Genomic DNA, 23,644 nt, shown 5'->3' on the forward strand with positions numbered 1-23,644 from the left:
GCTGAGCATCATTGTTCAGTGGTAGGCCTTCTGTTACTGCGATATCTGTTCCAGCGGAGCGCGCTTTTTCCAGCGTCCGCACACGCCTCTCACCTGAGCACGTAGACCAACTTATCATTTTGAACAACAATATGTAGGCTGTAGCCTATGTTTAAGTTTCATCAGTCGTGGTAAATAGGCCTATACAGGATGTTTTTTTTGTTGTTGTTGTTGTTGTTGTTTTTAATAAATGATTCTGTCTGTTTTATTTACCCATAGCAGTCGTTTGTTAGTTACACTTGTTCAACTTTTTTCCTTTAGCTTTGAAAAAAACGAAGCTGTTCGTTTTTGTCGTTGTTTCATAAGCACAGTTAAAATATGATGCTGTATTAGCTGTATCTCTACACTGAAGAGAACGTTTTATTTACTGTTGAATAAAGTAGCCTAAAAGTATCATGTGTGATGATGAACATATCCTTTAAATTGTATTCAGAATTCATCAATCAGGTGTTGTTTAGTAATTTAAGTCAGTTTTACTCTGATTAAAGTGTAATTTTAGCCAATATACTGTAAAATAACATTTTGGTTTCGCCCCGCCCCCTCCCCGAACAAGCCCCTCCCTCCGAGTACTTACTCGTTTTGAGACCTATCAATGATCAAAATAAGAAATTGACAAAAATGCCCATCCCTAATTAATATATATATATATATATAAATAAATACACACACATGACTTGTGTGAGCTTGTGAACCTCTTGCAGAATTTGTAAAAATGTGAATAATTTAATAAAATAAGAGGGATCATACAAAATGCATGTTATTTTTTGTTTAGTACTGTCCTGAATAAGTTATTTTACATAAAAGATGTTTACATGTGGTCCACAAGACAAAAAAACAACCACAAATGAATAAAGAAAAAGCTTAATTTATAAAAAATGTCCCATTCAAAAGTTGATGTATTATTCTTAATACTGTGCATCGTTATCTGGATGATCCACGACCGTATTTTAGTTTTGTGATGGTTGTTCTTGAGTCTCTTGTTTGTCCTGAACAGTTAAACTGCCCAATGTTCTTCAGAAAAATCCTTCATGGACTCAAACACAACTATTAAAAAAGTTCAAACATTAACTGATGCTCAAGAAGGAACACGATCCATTAAGTGACGGGGGGTGAAAACTTTTTGAATTTGAAGATCAATGTAAATTGTACTTAATCTGTCTTCCGGGAAACATGTAGGCTAGCCTATGTATCTTCTGTTGCTTCCAAAGGGCAGTAGTAAATGAAAAAATATATATATTTAAGCAAAAAAAAAGGATTTCAAATATGCTAAAGATGCTGAAAACCGGAAGAATTTTCAGGACCTGTAGGAGTTTTCTGAACATTGGGCCGTCTACCTGCTCAGGTAAGTTACAACAATGTCAACTGTTCCTAAAGTCTTGACCTTGAGCCATTCTTACTGCTATAGTGAAATCTGCATAATGAACCCAGGCTTGTTTTATTTTATTCTAGCCAAAGAAAATTAAATAACATCAAGTTGGAAAAACTTTGCTGTGCAACTCTGCCCCCTATTGTTGCAAAGCAAAAACACCATCAATGTTTTTCAAGTCCTGTCCTAAATAATGCCAAAGTACAGCAGATGGCTTTAGAACTTTCCCATCTCATGGACAAACAGAAAGTAGCCACTTAAATGACATCCATGCTGTGGTAGAAATGAGTCCCATTTTTATTTTTAATTACTGGTAAACACAACACAGATGCTGTGCATTTTAAATTATGAGCTCAAAAGCATTTTGTAAGTCACATAGTTGTAAGCATCAATGCTTGAAGTACAATCTCATAGTTATTAGAGCGATAAGTGCAACTGCACTGCAAGCGTGTTTAAAGGTGTTTCAAGCGGAAGGTTGCCAGCTGCGATGTGTTCGTTCCAGGCAATCTTGTGTGTAAGGACTCAACTACACCTTTCTAGCAATCACATCTGATTTCAAATAAAAGAAAGGAAAAAAAAGTCTGTGCAAACAGCCAATTTATTAATCTGTCTGCTTCCCTGTATTATATACCCATTGTTAGAACAGGTAATAAACAATGCAAACTATCCCATGCAGGTTCAGATCTGGGAAGAGCAACTGAGAACAACAAGGTCAAAGGGTTCAGGCAACCGAGCAGAATGTCACATGGATTTGAGGTATAGTGACATATTTCACTAGCCTTTAAGACATGAGTTAAGCTGTGATCAGAAGTAGATACATGTCAAACATTACGAAGCCACACCACAACACAAGAGACAAATCAGCCCTTGCTGGCGGACGCCATACAAATACCATTCTGGGGGACAAAATGTCTCTCCATTGACGGTGTTCTGAATAAATAAAATGCTTTGTAAGGACCATATGAAACAAATTTAATTATACAAGAAAACTATATGCATAATACATAGGCTACAGCTTTGACAAAAATACTTTCAATCAGAAAGAATGCATGAAATTGATCAAAAGTGACAGTAATAATAAAATGTATAATAAAACATTTCTATTTCAAATAAATGCTGGTCTTTTGACTTTCTATTAATCAAAAAATCCTGAAAAACATGCATCATGGTTTCCACAAAAATATTAAGCAGGACAACTGTTTCAACATTAATAATAAGATCAAGATTATGATGAAGAAGAAGAAAGATTTCTTGAGAAATCAGCATATTATGATTTCTGAAGGATCATGGGACACTGAAGACTGGAGTGATGATGCTGAAAATTCAGCTTTGCCATCAAAGGAATAAATAACATTTTAAAATATAAAACTGTTCTTTTAAAATCATACAAATATTTCACATTACTGTTTTTACTCTATTTTTACTATAAATGCAGCCTTGCTCTTAAAAAAAAAAAAATAGGCTATGTAACAAAATCTTACTGAGCCCAAATGTTTGAAAGGTAGTATAAATAATATTCACAACAATTGCTGACATTAAATGCACTTATTTAACACATTATATACACAATATTCTATCATACATTACAAAAAAAATTCGAACTAAATGTTTAATACCACTCAAAAGGCTATTTGTAGATTTTGGAACTGACAGAAAAGGAACAACTAATGTTCAGTTTCTGTTCAATGACCAAATGGTTACCATCCTATGCGAATAATCAAATAATTCAAATCAATTAATTCAAACTGTGGCTGATATATCGATCTATAATTGCTCTCAGTGAAAAGGTCTGACAGCATCAACAGTCAATACATTCTCTATGTGTGCTCTTAAAACACACCCACAAAATCTGAATAGATTTAGAGTCAAATCCCTGATACCAGATTACACGTGGACTGAATATAATATGTAAACATGAAATAGACACGTCTTTGCTCACCCAAAACCAAAACATATTGCATTATAATATAGCTATCATCAACCTTGAACCCTCGAGATCAGGTCAATAACACAACCGATCAGGAATGATGCATTGTCCACGTGCATGTGGATATATCTGCATTATGGATTCATTCTGTAGTACCAGCATGATTATGATCGTCTTAGAGCTTCTTCTCGGCCTGTTTATAAACCCTTAAACTGTAAACATTACATGATCTGTGAAATAAAGAATGGCTCGAGTGTATGCATCGTTACTATAACAAATTAACAGCATAAGATTAGGCTATATGGAAACATGTCAATCATTCTTATAATCATACTGGCAAATCTGTCAACTGTCATTTGCTAAAATAAAGCCCAAATGAAGCGAATTATGATCAGTCTTTTAGAATATGATTTCATCCCAGTGATATGAAATATCCACACACGAACAAAAGCAGAGAAACATCTAGTATGTAGCTCGGTATGTTAGCTAATATACTCTACTGTAACCTGACTGTAACGCATGTCGGCCTACGGACTAAAGTGGAGTATTTAACATCACGAATTACTTTAGCTGGAGGAGTTATGAGACCTAAAACATCCCCTCAAGCCGAAGATCTTGTTGACGTACCTTCCGCAAATATGTCAATGCCGGGTGAGATGAAAACAGTTTGCAGTCGCCTCTAAACACCGCTATCACGTTGTGATGAGGATGGCGCCATCCACAGTGGCTGCTGTCGCACTAAAATGACGTCATCGCACGTCCAAACATTTGAAGTGACAACATTTAAGTGATTATTTAATTTTGAGACTAAGCCCCTGTTATAATGTTGAGTAAGTTGATTGTAATTTGAATGCTGTCTTGAATATTTGAGGTTTTCTTGATAAAATATAAATTAGCTTAAATAAATAGGCTAATAACAAAATTAAGTGATTATAAAGTTTGGTTATCTGAGGAAAAGGTTGTTTTGAACTTGTCCTTTGTAGATATTAAATAGAGGGACTATCTTTCCTATTATTTTTGATTTTCTTCATTAAAAAAAGTGATTATGAAGTTAAATATAGCCTTAAACACATGTGAATTCTGTGGTAAAAGATAGCGAGAACACTGGAACATGTTGTATGAAAATAGCCTGTATATTATTTTGGATAAATACCATACACAAATGGGCACTTTGGGAAAAAAAAACAACTCATATTTTTTAAATGAGCCTATGGTATTGCATTTAGGTAAAACGATTTCCCCTTGCAATGTTACCCGTGTTATTAGCTATAGGCTATATTCTGACTATGAACAAATACCTCTTTTATGTTTTCTTGTCGTTTTTAATACCTAATAATAAAAACAATAATGCTTTATGGTAAATACATGTTGTGTATTTTAGTTCACATAATTTAGAAAATGTTGAAACACATTGTGTAAACAAAGATTTATTATTAATGACACCGAAGCTTGTTACAATATTAAATTGAGAATATTAAATGAGTTGCATTTATTGTCCAGCAGATGACGCACAAACACCGTAAAAGTTCACTCTGCAATTACTTGCAGAATGCGGTAAAGGGGTTACTCATGCACAGCAACCAAAGGCACTGACCCAAAATCACCCACAGACACTAGCTGTGCGGTTAGGGTTTGAGTTGTCTTGCATAGCCAAACTATTGGCTAACAGACTGTGGGTGGTCTGAAGCTGTGCAAAGACAGGCCAACTGAATAATCATTATGTGTCACCAAATTTCCCAATTACTGGTATTATAGGCCCTACCTTGGAAGGAACATCAGATTAAATATAGTGAAAATGTAAGTGGGTCATGCAAATAATGAAACAAGAGTCAGAAATTTGGTATGAATGGGGCAATATTTACACCCTAGAATGGACCTTTATGGGGGCATATAGTTTTACTTCTAACCAAATCACAATGCAGTTTGTAAATTTGTGAAAAATGAAACTTGAATTTCATCAATTACTTTAAATAATATATCAATTAAATCCATTGCCCATGAAATCAAATCAATATTAAATACAACATTATTTGAACCAATGACTATTATATAATAATAGTTATTCTGTCATGACAACTCTCAGGAGATTGGTATAGGTAATAGAGATTGGCATGGTGGTTATGGCAATGTTAATGTATTTGGTCTTGGTGGAATAGACAACGCTATCTCAAGACCAATTATAGTGGCTAATTATAGTGGCTAATACAGATGAGGTCGAACGAATTCGTACGATTTGTCTAAACCCAAGTGATAGGTAGGTTTAGGGGCGGGGTCAGGGGTAGTCATTTGTACGAATTGGGCAACTCATAAAATATGTACGATTTAGCAAAAATCGTCTGAATTCGTACGAGTGTTGCTGTGAGATCGGGTTGGAATAGATCTGATATGCTGCTGTTGCTGTTGCTGCTGCAGAGCAAGTACCGAAACTTTCTACTGTCAATACATTCACAGACATGCTGCTGCGAGCATGTAAGACATGCTTCTGCTGCTGCACATGTAACATACATGAATTAACCCCCATAGCAGATCTATATAGGTGGAGCTGGGGAAGAAGGAGGGTTCTGAAAGCGTGCTGCAGACTGATAACAGCAAACAATGCCAAGTATTTGAATGTTTGTGCAGCAAGCTCATTGGCCACTGAAGCAACAGCAACCAATCAGTTGTGCTAGATAATGACATGATTGCTACCAAATAAGTTAAAGACCTATCAGCCTGCCCCATTTAGAGTTCCATGCAAGAGCTGTGTAATTATAAAAAATTATATTTAAAAATAATAATGTTAGATTTATTATGAATAATATTATCAATAGTAGGCTAGCCTAGCCTACATGTTGATATTGTTTTGGAATAGTATTGTCACTACAGAGAGACGTGGTGAAATGAAAAAAATGACTAGGCCTATGTGGTAACCCACAGCTTGTTTTTAACAGAAATGGGGAAAGTCCAGTACTTTTTCTCTATTTTCTGTATGAGGATGTGTGGGTACATACCAAAATCACAGTCAGAACATCTCCTGCCTAAATCTGGGTGAATTGCTGTAAATACAATAGGCTTTGTTCAGCTTAAGCTTGATGTTACATGACTATTATTATTTACACTCTTACATAAAGTCGATTCATTTATCAAAGATGCAGGGAAAACTCCAGATATAGATGAAAGAAAGAAGTAGGCTATAGATATCTTGGAGAGAAAAATCAAATGTTGTGTAGGGCTTAAAAACACCATGTAATACAATACTACTACTCTATATATATTATTGCCATAAACAGAGTGCCAAATTTCTGCTGAAACAGAACGTTAATTAGCATGACACCTGATGCCAGCCTGCTGTTTTATGAGGAGGTCAGGGGGTTTTTAACGGTGACCTCGCCAGTCGGTGTCCGGTCTGAGGACGGCCCATGGCAACTGCGCGAGAATGTCCAAGTTCAGCAGAATTTACTATGAGAAGGCAAACGCTGTCCAACAGACTGAGAACTGATGAGATCAAATTCAGCTCGGCAATAATCAAACTCTATTATATGTGCGCCAGCCTGTGAACTGAAGAGACGCGTGTTTCTCCGAAGAAAATCCTTCCATAAACAGAGCGGCTCGTAAAACGCAAAGCCACGCACATCACGTTTGTTGAATGTCACTGAACTCAAGTAACCCAGTTTAAGGTGAGACCATCTCACTCTCAGCCAATCAGAATCAAGGCAGAATCATGCAGCTGCTGTGGACCAATCAACAGGGCGTATTTAAATTTTTTTCCAGCTCACATTATTTTTATAAATACTATTTTAATAGTTCACTTCACACCCACAGAAACGGTTAACGTACGTGAAGACGTTTGTTATGCCACCTCTCATTTTCTCTTTCATTCTTTCATTTTTATCTTCAATTCAATTCATATTGCTTCATTGGCATGACGCCTACGTAGGTAGGCTACATATTGCCAAAGCATTGCACAAAGCAAAACAAAAACAAACAAACAAACAAAAAGCATATTAATACTATAATGCAGATGTGTTCACTCAGTGCCTTCACCATTTTAAATTCATCATTTTCATGGAGTGACTAGAACTCAGGAATGGTCTGCTGTATTTTACTGTACAGTGAGTCTCTTAAGGATGGAGGAGGAGAGAGTATATGCCACAGTCTCAACTGCTCCTGATCTACATTCATTGCAGATTCACTCTTCTGGGTAACCATGTCTTCTTATGTCATCTGGCCAGCTGGTGGTCACTCAGTCTGTACTTAGAAATGTCTGTGTGTTATATTCCTGACTGAGACGAGATTCTCTGTTTAGTCTCAGATAAAATTGGAGATGACTTGGCTCTTTGGTTTGTTCTTTCCAATGCTGCATGTATGTCTCTCTCTCTTTATTCAGATTCTCTTTCATTCTTGCTGGTTTTTCAGGGGCAGTGATATTGAACAGTTCTGAGTTAGTCAGTTCTGACACCATTATACATGACTTTTCTGAGCTCTCAGTTATTGTGTTTTTAGTGTTCAAAATGAAGAGAGTTAAAGTGAATCCAGAACTTTAACTCTCTTTTTTAAATAATTAAATTGAGGGGAAGGCGCCCAACATGCGTCATTAGGTGTCCCAGACAGCAACATAGTGTCGGCCCAGGTCCGGGCCACATCTGGTACATGTGGATTCAACGCGTACCAGATGTGAGCCGGATCTGGGCCGACACTATGTCGCTGTCTGGGGTGTTTCTGTGGACATGAAGGATGCTTCTACAGAACTCTACATGTAGACCTTCTAAAGGACGTTTATGCCAAACCTTGGCTGTAGTTACTCGCCGAACCTCACTCCCCTGGCCTCAAGAGGTGCACTATAGTGACACTAGAGGCTGCTGTCTTTAGCGTCCTTGTTAGCTCGCCCACCTCCCATGCCTGCAACGTGGATTCGAGGTTCGCACAGAGTGGGACGAGTAGGACATGAGGGGTTACATTTGTGCAGTGACCCGGATGGGAGTGAGGTTTAGGGGGGTGAGTCTACACATAAGGCAATAGGCAGTATGACACTATCAAAAATCGGTTCTGTTATCTATTTATCTAATCTGTCCAAATTCTGATTAGAATGTTTATTTTGAATCATTTCATTCGAATGGCTTGCAGTGCCCTGCAGGCTTTTATAAGTAATGTTTTAATTGCCTACTTGAAATGTCCAGAGGGTGTAATAAACCAGACCAAGATAATTCTATCTATCTATCTATCTATCTATCTATCTATCTATCTATCTATCTATCTATCTATCTATCTATCTATCTATCTATCTATCTAGCTGTCTATTGTCTGTGTCTGTCTACTTTGTGAAACACTTCTGCAGAACTTCAGAATAGGCCACATTGTACACTCTTACACAATGAAATCTCCTAAAACAATAAAACACTTGTATGTATTCATGCATTCCAACAAGTGAAAAAACGGTTCCCTTGTAACTTAGCTTTCTGGAGAGGTCTGCGGTTTCCATGCCAGTTTTCAGATGAGAAAGCTTGCTGCAACCCCTATTTCACTGTCCCGCCATGCTAGGGTGAGAAGGGGCAATCTCACTTTGATGTCTGTGGGAAAAGTCTACCTTCAGTGGGATTTAGGCCCTTGTGATTTACAGTAAAGAAAAGAGGAGTCATAAGACAACGATTTGACTCCCAAACATCTAGGAGTAGTGTTTGCTTTGAGTGTGATTCGTAGTGATTTACTCTGTACCATCTCATGTGGCAATTATTATCCATAATGGGCTCCCACAGCTGTAATCATTTAATTCAGAAGGGACTCTGAGTGAATGTCTGAGTGAATGTCTACTCAATGGGACTCTGAGTGAATGTGAAAGGCAATGTTTGTATTTATTGATTTTTATGATAGGGACCATACATATTCATGAACATTGTTGTATAAAAATACACCATGTAAATATGCCAGAATTAGTCAAAATAACTACTTTTCATCTGCAGTCCCTAGGCCGGTAACATAAGGCTAACATAAAAGCAGCCAACAATCATACAGCATTCATTCACTATAACAAAACAATATTGTATACATTGACAAAACAAACAAACAAAACAAAACAAAAATACATGATGACAAAGACATTGTTTGTCCACCTCTATACTGCATTTCATTTAACAGTGAAAGTGTGTGGGTGATAAATGTGTGACAGTTAAAAGTGAGTACATCTCTGGGTCTCTGGAGCCACTGTTTTAAGTGAGTTTTAAAGGTGTTGAATGTAGGACACTCTTTTATTGGAAGGGGCAAGCTATTCCAGAGTTTACCGCCTATCAATGACAATACGATTTGTCCAAAAGTGGTGGGCAAACCTTGTCCAAAAGTGGGGGGCTGAATCATGCTGATTCACATTTACAGCTAAGAGGGAATTTTATTTTTTTCTTCACAATTCAAACATGCATTCCTGATTACTGAGTACACTTTTCCCAAATTCTTCCCACAGTTGCGGTTTCCAACTCTCAGCTTGACACACTCTTCCATCATGCATTAAAACCCCAGAAACATTTCTCGAAATCACCTCATTCCACTATAATCATTTACACTCATCAAACATTCAAGAGTAATCACACATTTTGTAAAGTTCTTCAAAATAATACTAAATAAAGAAAACGACACCCTCTAAAAGTGTAAAACAAACATATCCAGACAACATATTCACATGTAAACATTATACATATGAACATGGTTTTATTGCATTAGAGACAGTATCTTTGGTGGCATCTGCAAAATGTTGCAAAAAGACAAAATCTTTCAGAAAGGGAGGGCCTTTCTTTTATTTCCAACTTTTTAAAAGGTCTTTTGTAGGTGGATTAACCAAAGGTGTTAATCGCATCATCTACCCATACCAGATACTCCTACATATAATCATCAACCGTGGGCATGTGCCACAAAGTCTGAAAACCAAAACTTCTTGAGCAAGATACATATTGTTCCATAACCTAACAATTTTCTCTCTAATCTCTCTCTCTCTCTCTCTCTCTCTCTCTCTCTCTCTCTATATATATATATATATATATATATATATATATATATATATATATATATAATGTATCAATTATTATCATCATCATCATCATCATCATCAGTAGAAATACAATGACAAAATGATCCATGGATCCATTCGAGAAAGGTGCGCTAGCAATTGTGATTAAACTACAACTTCTGGATCCAGTGCTTGTCATCACTAGGACTTCTTTTTACACGCTTCTTTCAGGCATTCCACGGATACCTGAGAAATTCCTGAAATGTTCTGTAACTGTTAGGGATGATTCTGAACGTGCTTGTACACTCCATGTGCATTTAGTACACTGAGTACACAGACATTCCTCTGTTGTATTCAAGGTTAAATGCTTTACTGGAAGTAATTGAGCAGGGTTTTCTTGATCAGTTATCAGTTCTTCCTTTGCCACCCCCTGTATGGAACTGAAACTTTCCTATTAACTCTGATGCAACTTTAGACATTTGATCCATGCATGTACTGTACAGTATATTTTATCTTGGTTTCTGAAGCAATATCTCCTTTAAAAGTTAATTTTAAGTCTATTTTAAGTACACAGCCACAGGATCTTTGCAATTTTACCATATTTCAACCACATTTAAGAGGTCAAATTGTGAAAGATTTTGTTTCTTATGATAGTTATTGAAGGCCTGTTTATATAAATCATTCCAAAACATCTTCTATTCAAAAGGATTTCTTTTAACATTCTTTATGTCCTCCACTTGTTTCCCATGAGAAAGTCTCACAGCACGAATGGGACAAAGTATAATTTAGTTTTATGAAGCCTGGGAGACTCCATTCGTTTGAATGAACAAAGAGATGGTTTTGAATCTGGTATTGTTCAGACTCACACATAGATCTCTGTAACACTGTAGGAGTGAACTGCAAGATGTTTCGCACATAAAATCTAGACAGTTGTGGCTTTCGTAAGGCATGAAGACACACAGGATTTTAAACAATGCATTGCTAACATAATAATGGCCTTTACTGACTCTTGTCACGGTTGTGGTACACTAAAGTGATACCACAAGAGGCTGTTCATTACAAAGATTGTAACATGGGTAAGAGGTTTTGCATTGTGAACACCTTTTATAAAATGGCGACAATAGCACTACACTCTTAGAAAATAATGTTCAGGACTCAATTTTAAAGTGCCCCTATTATGCTATTTTAAAGTTTCCTAATTTTACTTTGGAGATCTCCTACAACAGGTTACATGCATTAAAGGTCAAAAAACACTTTAATTTTATCATGCACATCACCACATTTTTCAATGATTCTCAAACTACTGGTCAGATGATTCAATCTCTCTAAATCCCGCCTTTCCATGAGCCTGCTCTGCTCTGATTGGCCAGTTGACCCAGTCTGTTACAATTGGTCTAACAGCTTACAGTGCTTGTCGGAAACAAAACTTCCATTACCATAACTGAACTTAAGCTCCAGAGATTTCCTAAAGCACAGCGATTGTACACTGTAAAGACAGTAATGAGGGCGTCAGTTTTAGCATAATTATGTCCGATGATGAAACATTGGAAGAACTAGTTATTCAACCTGAATCTCCATGGCAAGAATGACTTGAGCAGGACGTTTCACAGTGATACACTACTTAGTTTGACGTACATTATGAGATGTTGCACCTGTAATTCCTTACCATCAGCATTAACAAGTGTATGTTCATCAACAAACCGATGTGTATATTTCTAATTTATTGCAGTGCACATGCGGGAACTGTATCAATAACAGCGCATACGTTAGCCCAGCACTAACGTGAATCACTGATGTAACATTAAAGTTTGCAAAATAAATCTTGCTCAATCCTTTACTATTGCTCAAAGTAGTAAGAACGACAGACAATCTGCATTAATCAATCTGCTGTAACTGATTGGGAATATCTTTGATAAGGAGTTGGACTGAATTGTCAACTACTCTGCAGAAGGGTTTTCCCATTTATGGGGTTTTCCCAAGTGAGTACATAATGATTTTGAACTTGTAACGTACTCCAGTTATGTATTTAGTGTTTATATTTCTTGAAATATTTTTACTTGATTAACTTATATAGGTAGATCCGTCGCCTCCTTTCTGGCTCCTCCCTCAAGCATCTCCTCCTTGGGCTGCGTTTAAATCCACTTTTAGACATATGCTGTGTCCCAATTGAGAGGCTGCAACCGTTGAAGGGCGCATTTGCTGATTGCGTCACCGCGGTATGATAAAGGCTGTCCCAATTCGAAGGCACCTTCAAATGCAGCCTCCAAATGCGTCCTTCGTTTTCTGTGAAATTGAGGATACAACAGATGGATCCTACCCTAGAATTCATTGCGCGCCAGTGACAAGATTTCTTTGAGAGAAATTGCCATTTACACTTTTAAACATATTGGGTTTTAGCTTACCCAAATATCTAATATTACGAAACAAATGTAAAAAACTGAACAAACAAAAAACCTTTAAAGCGGTTCAAATGTTGACATATATTACTAAAGCCCCGTTTCCACCGCAGGAACTTTCCATAGCACTTTGGGGTGGTACTCAGTGTGTTTCGACCATAGGGATGTAAGGATGTCCACTGAAGGCAATTTTGTAGAGAATCCAAGTGCAGTTTTAGAACATGCACATGCACATGCACATGCACATGCACATGCACATGCACATGCACATGCACATGCACATGCACATGCACATGCACATGCACATGCACATGCACATGCACATGCACATGCACATGCACATGCACATGCACATGCACATGCACATGCACACTTACCAACAGTGGTTACACAAACAATACTTGACAAGGACACATGGCAAACATGAGGGCTTAAATACACAAGGACTAATGACTAGACAAGGGACACCTGTGAACAATGAAACAATGAACCAATGACAATATCAGACAAGGGAACATGGCAGGATAACATGACTATAACAGGGAATCACATGACAACAGGAAACATGAAACAAGAGCATGAAACAAAACCAAAACCAGATAAGACGTTACAAGGGACCAGTGTCTAAATCAAGTTTTGGGTAAAAATCCCCCCCTCAGAAAGTCCCTGCTCGCGAGGTAGTACTTTTTCAAAGTTCAGAAACTTTCGGGGGTGGGACTTGGGTGCTGAACATGCTGATTGGTTGAGTTCATGCAGCATTTTGATTGGTTGACTCCACACAGCATTTTATTTCAAGTCTGTTGCGATGCGTGCAGTAAGAGTTGTTTGCTATTTGAATCAACAATGGAGTTAAAAAAATACGACCGATGGACCAACGACGAGGTTCAGGCTTTATTAAGCTTATATGCGGAGGACAAAATGGAACTGGAAAGTCATGCGCAGGCCTACGTTACCAGACTAAATTGTATAGTCTTCACGGTACTTTAGATCGCGATGGAAACACAGACAGCAACATGTCTGGGGGAAAAAAAGTTCCTGGGACAAATTGTTCTGGGTAATTTTGGTTGAAAACGTGGCTTAAGATGCGATTATGTATAGTTTATACTCTTTATTATATATTACAGAAATGGAACATGGTGAACATTTAAACTTTTTTTTTTTTTACTTTTGAGTTTGTGAACCCTGTTTTGTTTTCAGACAGTTTAATATAACTTTCCAAAAAGTCCATTACAAATGTTACTGCCGCTCGTCAAAGGAAACTGTCACAGAACAATCCTCCGTAGGCTAGACCGTACTATTTAACAATGCTCCTTCCGATCTTCGTGGCCTTCGAAGGATGCTGCCTCAGAATTGGGACACAGCAATACAGTCGCAAACTTCCCTAAGTACTTCCCCTCGGGGGAATCCCCACCGTCATTTTGAAGTGCATTTAACTTTGTCCATTTGGTGAGGGAAGTTTATTTGGACAGACCCTCGACCCCTTCGATTCTGACAGAGGGAGCGAGTCTACTCAACATGTACACTTCAGGCAGATCCATAGATCACAATGCACGATTGTGATGTCACAGCAGATTGGGCTTAATTTACTTCTGTTATACAGTTTAGGATCCAAGGACCAGATGTTTGAAAGAAGACCCGGAGTCAGAATTATAATAAATTGAAGAAAAGTTTGACTGGAGATAGTTTGCAGTTTCATCAGCAGAAGTCAGCTACAAGACTCACACAGGAGTTCGTAGGCCACCCCGCTTACAGTTACAAAGATCACAGCAGTTATACCGTTTCCAAGGTCTAAGCTACGTCATTGCTTACAGGTTGAATGATTCTCATTGGCTAAGAAATAGATAAACATAGTTTTCCACACATATACAGATAGACTGAAGCATATCTCCATAGATTATGCAGCTGACACTCGGACCCTGAAGTTAGGCACGTCGTGACCTTCCAGGTCGCAGATTTGGGTTGCTGGGTGCCAACATGTCCCGAACAACAACTCAGTCAACCTGTAACCAAGAAGACTAACACACACACCGACACGGTTCCAAGGTTGGATTTGGCCAGGCTCTAACTATAAACAGGAGTCTCGTCTCAAAACATCAAGATAACAAGTTCTTTCTCTCAAGGATATAGGAAACTTTAGTCTAAATGGAAAGTAAGGCTTTAACTGAGAAATGGTCCCTTAAACTGTAAACTTCAATGACCCCTATTTGTTTTAACACGTTGAAGACCTTTCTCAAACACAAAACAAGTCCCTATTTCATTTCTGGAAGCCAGGATAAATAAGCAAGCACTTTTACTGCATTCAGAAATCAAATACTGACATTAAAGAATACATGTAAAGAACATTTCAGTGATCACACTGGTAACTTTTATAACAAAGTAAAATCTCCGGAGAAGTCATTCAACTCATTTGATATTTAGAAGGAAAAATATTGATCAATACCTTGATTATAATCACTCATTACATATACATTGAAGCAGCAGTGGATTCCAATCCACCCCTTCACTTCCACCCCACACAAATCTAGCGTGAGATATTGGCATTATTTTGACAATTAACCGCATTTAATACTTGTAGCTACCTTAAGCTGACTGTTTTTGTAAACACAGTAATAGTTTATTATTGTATTGTCATCATTTTAAATAAATCACAAATATATTAATATGTTAATATACTTCGTCCACTTGGCGAAGTTTAACACACTTCAAAATGGCGATGGGGATTCCACCGAGGGGAAGTGTTTTGGGAAGTTTGCGAGTGTATGTCTGAAAGTTGAGATAAACGCACCCACTCTTCCCCCCTCCATGCACTTAGATTTCATTTCTGTTTACGGCATTCTGGGAAGGGGGATTTTAGGGTGCATTCCACTTCGCTTAGACATACACTCGCCAACTTCGCCTCAGGGGAATCTCTGCCATTTTGAAGTTTGTTCCACTTTGTCAGGTGGGTGAGGGAAGTTTAGGTGGATAGGCCCTCGACCCCTTAGTTTTGACAGAGGGAGCGAGTCTAATCTGATGTACACTTCAAGCAGCTCTATGTCCGACAATTCAGCTTGATTGAGATGTCACTGCAGATCGCACTTAAAATCTATGATATATTAATTATTTTGAGAATTAATTGCATAACAGTATATGATATATTAATTACGTTGAGATTTAATCGCTTAATACTTGTAGCCATCTTATGTTCACAGCCAAAGTTTATACTATTGATATATATTTTTTCCATTTGTGTAAATTTTATTTTTCTCCAACAGCTCACATTTCTATAGGATTTTAGATATTTTCTCCAACAACTTATATGCGTATAGAATGGTGCATAAAACAAATTCATAATTAAAAAGGGATTTAAATAATAAATCAGCTCCATAGTGAATTCCAAGTGATCGAGGGCTTAGTGCGTTACATTTAAACCTCATGAAAGAGTTCCGCCAGTAGTGGGCACTTGTGCAACATAAGCAACACATCCGAGTCCACAAGATGGAGGGAACTTAGCGAGTGAAGGGCATACAAATTTGGAGTAGAACGCAACCATGGGTTTTCATTATGTTTTATGGACTTTTAGTTTGTATCACCTTGTTTTCATGTAATCTGTTCCTGTTTCCAATGTTTCCCATGTTCTCACTCATTATTTTTTACCTAGTTGTTTATCACTCATTATTTGTTATCTAGCTGAATTACTCATTATCTTGTGTATTTAAGCCGTGAGTTTAGTTTAGACCTTTGTTCGGTTTTGTCTTTGTAATGTGTGCAAATCTGTTGCTTTTGTTTTCTCACTGTTTTTGTTTTCTGCCTGCATTTTTGCCTTTATTATGTTTTTTGTCAAAGTAAAAAGCTGAAAATATTATTCTAATACTATAGGCTGTTTATGGTTGCCAAGCACTATAGCAGCTCGGTGTATAAGTGAGCTCAGTTTATAGCTTCAAGTGCAGCTCGTCCAATCAAAACTTTCCGTCTTATAATTTGTCTAAAATTTTTTACTTTAGAATCTTAAACACTAGCACACTCTAAAAATATTTTTTCAAAGTTGTAAATAAAACAAAAATTACACTGTAAAAAAAAAGTTGCTGTCTACAATCAAAAGTGGATGTTTAAGTAATTTAAATTGAAATTAAATTAAACTGACTTAAACAAAATGAGTTGAATCTTGTTTTACTTATAAAACGAGTTGAAAATTGCTTAACTTATTTTGATGAGTTAAAGCAATAAAAAAACATATGTTGTCATAACTTATTGATCATTTTTACAGTGTATTGGAGTATGTTTTACAAGAACTCTATTTCAGTCTTTCTATTTCAAAATTTCACATTTCATTTAATGTGATACTTGCCATTTCTTTTCTTCATTTTTTTTTTTAACCGTGTTAATGCAACTCTGCTTAGAGTTGCATGTAATTCAACTCTAAGCAGAGAATAATGCATGTGCTATAAGGAAGTGTTAGTAGAGCCGGGTGAGAGAATGACTCAATCTGACTTGACAGAATCACTGTAAGGAGTGTTAACACGAACTTAGATTTTAGATACAGGTGGCCAAAACAGGATGAATGTACAAAATATCCTTATAAATAGACTTTTGAAATTTACACCATGCTGGATAATATAATCAACCTTCACCATCTGAAAGATCTAAGGCTGTGCTCATAGGTAAGCAGGTTCGAGAAAATCAAATAAAAACCCTCTGGTGAGGGGGAGACGACAGCTGTGATTCCCAGAAGTTTATAGAGGAATTAAATATTTGCTTGTTTGTACTTGACTTACAGAAAGCAACATGATACATGACTGTTACACTTAGTTTCGAGAACCGCTCAGGCGGGTTCAATGAACTGAAGAAACTGTGGAGAAACATGCTTGAATAAATTTCTATTTCGCAAGAAAAGTCTTTGCCATACTTTCACTTTATTAAAACAATGAACTTTTTTTCATTATTATTTCTTTAGTAAATAATTTTTTTTTTTTTTTACATTACGTATATGTAAAGAGGCACAAAGGATACAAGTATTTTGTGCAAGAATCCATATATAATTCTCACACCCTACTGACATTCAGGTTCTTTTTCACACACCCACATTCCAAAATCTATTTTCCTATTCTTGTGAACAATCTGTTTTAAAGACGTCATTGCCTACTTTCACTTGGCCATTTTTTATTTAATAATAATACTATTAATAATAATAATAATGACAAGTGATAATAAAGTGACAGCCTATAAAAATTATGAAAGTGTAATGATTTGGTTGTGGTGGTGAGACAGCATTCAGCAGACAGAGTGAAAATCCAAACACAGTATATTAACATGTAATCCACGGTCATAGTCTATGCCAGGCATAAATTATTTTTTGATTGTTGTTGTTTGTCAAAATGAAAATGTCCCTAAAATGAATTATAAAATAAAATGTATAAAAAACATTACAAAAGTTATAGACTTACATACAGTATAGTGTGGTATGTAATTCACATGGAGATACATTACACTAATGTGAATGATGCAATATATCAGTCTTATCAGAAAGGTGACACCTCTGTCAGATAAAAGCTATTTCCTTTTACTTATCACCACATTCACAACTTAATGAGGTGATAACAGCCACTTCAGGGCCACTGAATTGACACTATCTAACCCTTCATATGTCTTGATTATGCTTTCTATTAGGCTATACAGTATGTAACTGATTCAATTCAATTTAAAAAAAATTCCAAACATAATTTGGCGCCACTGTACATGTAAGTTAAATTATCTGATACAGCAGGATTATTATCGTTAACTAAAACTAGCAGTAAAACTATTAAAAACATTTCTGTTAATTGAAATAAAGCTGAAATAAAAACTCAAACTAATCGTAAATTAGAAATGTTGCATTGGCAATAAACTGAAATAAGTTTAAGTTGAGTTAAAGCTGCAGTCCGTAACTTTTTTGGTTAAAAGATTATCCAAAATATTTTTTTTAGCAAATACATAACCAGCCAGTGTTCAAAACTATCTTGCTGTAGCTCGATTCAAAACGGTAAGCTTGTAATAATGTTTTTAATTCCAGTGATACTGGTGGTTCTCTTACGAGAGGTCTCTCGTACTGCGTAAGATATCTTACGCTAGGGGGAAAATCCTTTTCCGCGAGATATTGAAGCCAAAAATTATCCTTAATTTTGTAATAATGCAAAACGCGTTGCAGCAGCAATGCAGACATAGGCGAGACAGCTCGCGCGCCTATTGGCTGCTCTGCGGCAACTGCAGCAGCCTATCGAGCGAGGCCTGGCGTGACGTCAGACCCAATCAGGGCACTTCGCGCCCGCTGCGTCACGTCCCGCCGAAATGGGCGTGGTCTAGGCCTATAAATATCGCTCGCAGGCAGCTATTATCTGATTTTTCATCCTTCAAGCGAAGCACACGCATCGCTGGAGCTGGATTAGAAGCCGCGCCGTCGAGAGAGAGCACCTTCAGCGGGACGAGTCACTGAAGTCGCTGGCCGCGCCGCCTTCCTTGCCTTCCTGCTGCGCTTTCCGGCATTATATCCTTTCTCTGCTACTGTGTTTATGTATGTGTGTGTGCTCGCCGCCGCGACACACACTCCCATTGCACTAAAAGAGCTGGGCGTCTTTTTCAAGACGCCCCTTTTCCTGATCACGCAGCTCTCGCACTCGCTGACGGCGACTGCCCTCACTGCGAGTTAGGTACTGCCTATGGTGACTCTGAGGACTCACCTGGCATCCTTCTCCGAGACTGCTCCTCCGCCCCCCCCCCAACCCGCAAAGCTTGCCGGTTCGCCCGCTTGCCTTGCCTGCTTGGGGGACGATACCTGTTCTCCCTCTGTTCGAGCCGCGCACACCGCGCCGCTCACAGAGGATGTCAGGAGCGGGCGGTCACGGGGCTAGCTTTCTCTCTCCCTCTGTTCAAGCCGCGCAAACTGCGCCGCTCACAAGGGAGGCTGGAAGCGGACGGTCGGGGTTAGTTTTTCTTTACGTTATAAGAAAGCTACCCTGCCTTCTGCGCCCCATTCATGCGTCACTCACCGGCGAAAGGAGAAAGATGTGTTTTTTAGTCCCTCCGAGGATGGACTGACCTTCAATTTCTCATACATATTCCCAGTTCCCTGATCGTGCGACTGGAAATATCAATATTGCAGCAGGCGAGCCTGTTTTAATACAAGCGCGCCTGCAAGCATACGCCGAAGAAAGCATGTGACGCTCTTATATGCTCGTGCATCCGAAAACCTTTGCGTTCCCCCCCTGTGGCTCAGTGGCGGAATCATTGGTTTTTCCCACGAGAGACCGGAGTTCGAATCCCGGTCTAGCGGCAGTTAAAATTATGCCGCCAATGCTTCGCTCTGTCAGTTCCCTGAAAAGCGACTGCAGACGTGCATTTTGCAGCCAACGAGCGCGTTGCACAACCCGCTCGCCTGCACCCAAACACCGTTTCTATGGTTTCCGTGCGTCACTGGCGAAAGGAGAAAAGAGCGTTTTCTGGTCCCCCCGCGGATGGACCGACCTCCTCTTTCTCGTACATTTCTCATTCCCCTCTGAAGTTCGGGCGACTGGAAATGTCTGTATTGCAGTGAGCAAGCCTGTTGTAATACACGCATGCCTGCAAACAAACGCCAGCACGTTGACGCTCTCTTATAATACTCGCGCTAACTGAGTTACAATGTGTCTCCCCCTGTGGCCCAGTGGCAGACTCTCAGGCTTTTGCACGCGAGAGACCCGCGTTCGATCCCCGGGTCTACCGGCAGATAAAATTATGCCGTCAATGCTCGCTCTGTCAGTTCCCTGAAAAGGCGACTGCAGATGTGTATTTTGCAGCCAACGAGCGCGTTGTACAACCCGCTCGCCTGCACCCAAACACCGTTTCTATGGTGTTCCGTGCGTCACTGGCGTAAGGAAAAAAGGGAGTTTTTCTGGTCCCGCTGCGGACGGACCAACCTCCTTTTTCCTATACATTTCCCATTCCCCTCTGGAATTCAGGCGACTGGAAATGTCAATATTGCAGTGAACAAGCCTGTTGTAATGCACGCAGGCCTGCAATAAACGCCAGCATGTTGACGCTCTCTGTTTCTATGGCAACTTCTCGCTCGTTCAGTTCCAGTAAATGTGACTGTTCCAGTGTATCCTGCAGTAAACAAGTCGGTTCTGTCACCCGCTTGCCTGCACACAAACGCCGTTTTTACGGCTACCCAGATAAATCCCATAAGTGTGAATTTTTTCTGGTGTCCCGGCCACGGCCGATGGTGCTTTATGTGTAAGAAGAATGCCCACTGCCCAGTGCCCATCTCTACACACAAGCACAGCCCGTCACACAGGGCTCGCGCACATGAATCGGCTCAGACCGATTGCGCTTCAAACATGGTGAATGTGCCCACTAACACCACGTTATGCATGTCTCACGGTTTCTGTAAAAACGAAACCAACGTGCACTCGCTTCACGCAAGCGAACGATGCTTTCGGTGTGATAAATGTGCCCGCTGTCCCGCGCCCACATCCACACATAGACATGACAGTTCCCACGGGAACCGCCCAGCCCTCCCCCTCGCGGTTAACCACCGCAGAGGAGTCGAGCGCGGGCAATCTGCCCGCTGTCATCAGCGCGCCCCATGCCTCAAATGTCACGAGCGACACGCTTGTGTTACAGCACACCGAAGCTTCTCCATCGCTGAGCGAGCGGAGCGCGCTTCGTATTCGACCCCTAGCTATCCATGCAGACGCATGGGCAAAGCTACCCGGGGTTTCGAAGTGGGTGCTGAACATTATAGAAAGAGGCTATTCGCTGCAGTTTCGCCGACGCCCTCGCCGCTATGTGGCGCGCGTCGAGACAACGGTAAAAACAGAAGTAGCACATCTACTTCGAGCCGAGGTGACGAAACTATTGAGCAAAGGGGCCATAGAACCTCTCTCTCAAGATCAGAGCGAGGGAGGGCTATACAGCAGATACTTCCTGGTACCGAAAAAAGACGGGGGTCTCAGACCCATACTAGATCTAAGGCAACTGAACAAAGTGCTTGTGAAGCGACAGTTCAGGATGCTCACGACCAGGCAAATCCTTGTGCAGATTCGCCAAGGAGATTGGTTTGTGTCAATAGATCTGAAAGACGCGTGTTTTCAAATACAGATAGCGTCACGTCACAGGCGATATTTGAGATTCGCCTTCGAGGGCCAGGCATATCAGTACACAGTCCTGCCGTTCGGTTTGTCCCTAGCACCCCGTACATTTACGAAGTGCATGGATGCGGCGCTCGCACCCCTCAGAATGAGAGGCATGCGAGTGCTGAACTATTTGGACGATTGGCTGATTCTAGCGCAATCTCGCGCAGTGCTCATAGAACACACGACCATTTTACTCGATCACCTCGAGGATTTGGGTCTGAGTGTCAATTGGGCGAAGAGCTCCCTGTCTCCCAGTCAGAAAATATCTTTCCTGGGCACAGAACCGGACTCACTATCCATGATAGCGCGACTATCACAACAGCGCGCGGTAGACATTCGACGCACAGCGAACTCTTTTCGCTGCGGCGCGTCTGTCCCGCTCAAGAGATTTCAGAAGATGCTAGGTCTCATGGCCTCAGCATCGTCAGTGCTCCAGCTGGGTCTGCTCCGCATGCGCCCGCTGCAGTTTTGGCTGAAAGCGCGAGTCCCACGCGAAGCGTGGGCACCCGGTTTGCTTCGCCTCAGGGTCAATCAGAAATGCGTTACAGCTCTGAAACCCTGGAAAGCGAACGACTGGTACCAATCAGGTGTAAGCCTGGGGACTTCCCCGAGGGTGAAAGTGGTGTCCACGGACGCGTCCACCTCGGGATGGGGAGCGCTGCTCGAGGGCAGACCGTTCTTCGGCCAGTGGTCAGAACGGGAGAAGCTCCTGCACATAAACTGCCTCGAAATGCTGGCAGTAGACAACGCACTGACGCGTTTTTGTCCCCAAATAAAAGGTCACCACGTCTTGGTCCGTTCGGACAACATGTCTGTGGTGTCCTACATAAATCGCCAGGGCGGCATCAGATCCGAGAAACTGTACAGGCTGGCAGAACGCCTCCTGGTATGGGCTCAGTGCAACCTGCGCTCGCTCAGAGCAGCGCACGTGCCAGGGATCATGAATATAGGACCAGACAGACTGTCCAGGAACAATGTTCCGGCAGGCGAATGGTCTCTACACCCACAGACAGTCCAACTGCTGTGGAAGAAATTCGGCAGAGCGGAAGTGGACCTGTTTGCGTCTCAAGAAAACGCTCACTGTCAAGAATTTTTCTCCAAGAGCAGGAGCGCGCTGGCCCATGTGTGGCCCCGCCGCCCGCTCTATGCTTTTCCCCCCGTCTCTCTCCTGCCTCAGGTGATAGAACGGATCAGGGAAGAAGGATGCTCAGTACTGCTGGTAGCACCGTTCTGGAAAAACCAACCTTGGTTCCCAGCCGTGATGCAGTTAGCAAGTACTGCCCCGTGGCCAGTACCAGTGAGGAGAGATCTCCTCTCACAGGCCCGCGGCTCGATCTGGCATCCTCACCCGGAACTATGGTCCCTTCATGTCTGGGCCATCAACGGGTACATGTTGGACTCCCTAAAGGAGTATTAAACACGATCACGCAGGCTAGAGCTCCGTCTACAAGACGACTCTATTCTTCGAAATGGTCAGTGTTTTCGGGCTGGTGCACAGCCCGTGGTGTGTCACCCACAAACTGTGATGTGACGGAGGTGCTTTCCTTCCTACAAGAGCTGTTGGATGGGGGCAGGGCCCCCTCCACGCTCAAAGTTTATGTGGCGGCTATAGCAGCGTTCTCAGAAACAACGCTTGGTCAGTCAATAGGAAGGAACGATTTAGTCATCCGCTTCCTTAGAGGAGCTAAGAGACTGAATCCTCCCAGACCTCCCTCAGTCCCCGTATGGGACCTTTCTACGGTTCTGGAAGCCGTGAAAGGTGCGCCATTTGAGCCTTTACAGTCAATCGATTTGAAACACCTGTCTTTCAAAACGGTGTTT

General features: G+C 40.3%; 1 protein-coding gene across 1 annotated transcript in view; it reads right to left on the bottom strand.

The window, feature by feature from the left end:
- ipo11 (importin 11) overlaps positions 1 to 4,098 on the bottom strand; it is a 172,381-nt gene extending 168,283 nt beyond the window's left edge. Inside the window, exon 1 of the mRNA XM_082187980.1 lies at positions 3,960 to 4,098. The gene's annotated coding sequence lies outside the window, so the exon portion shown is untranslated. The remainder of the gene's footprint in view (positions 1 to 3,959) is intronic.
- Between the last annotated feature and the right edge of the window lie 19,546 nt (positions 4,099 to 23,644).

The sequence above is a fragment of the Leuciscus leuciscus genome (assembly GCF_965113295.1).
Source record: "Leuciscus leuciscus genome assembly, chromosome: 13".
Lineage (NCBI taxonomy): Eukaryota > Metazoa > Chordata > Actinopteri > Cypriniformes > Leuciscidae > Leuciscus > Leuciscus leuciscus.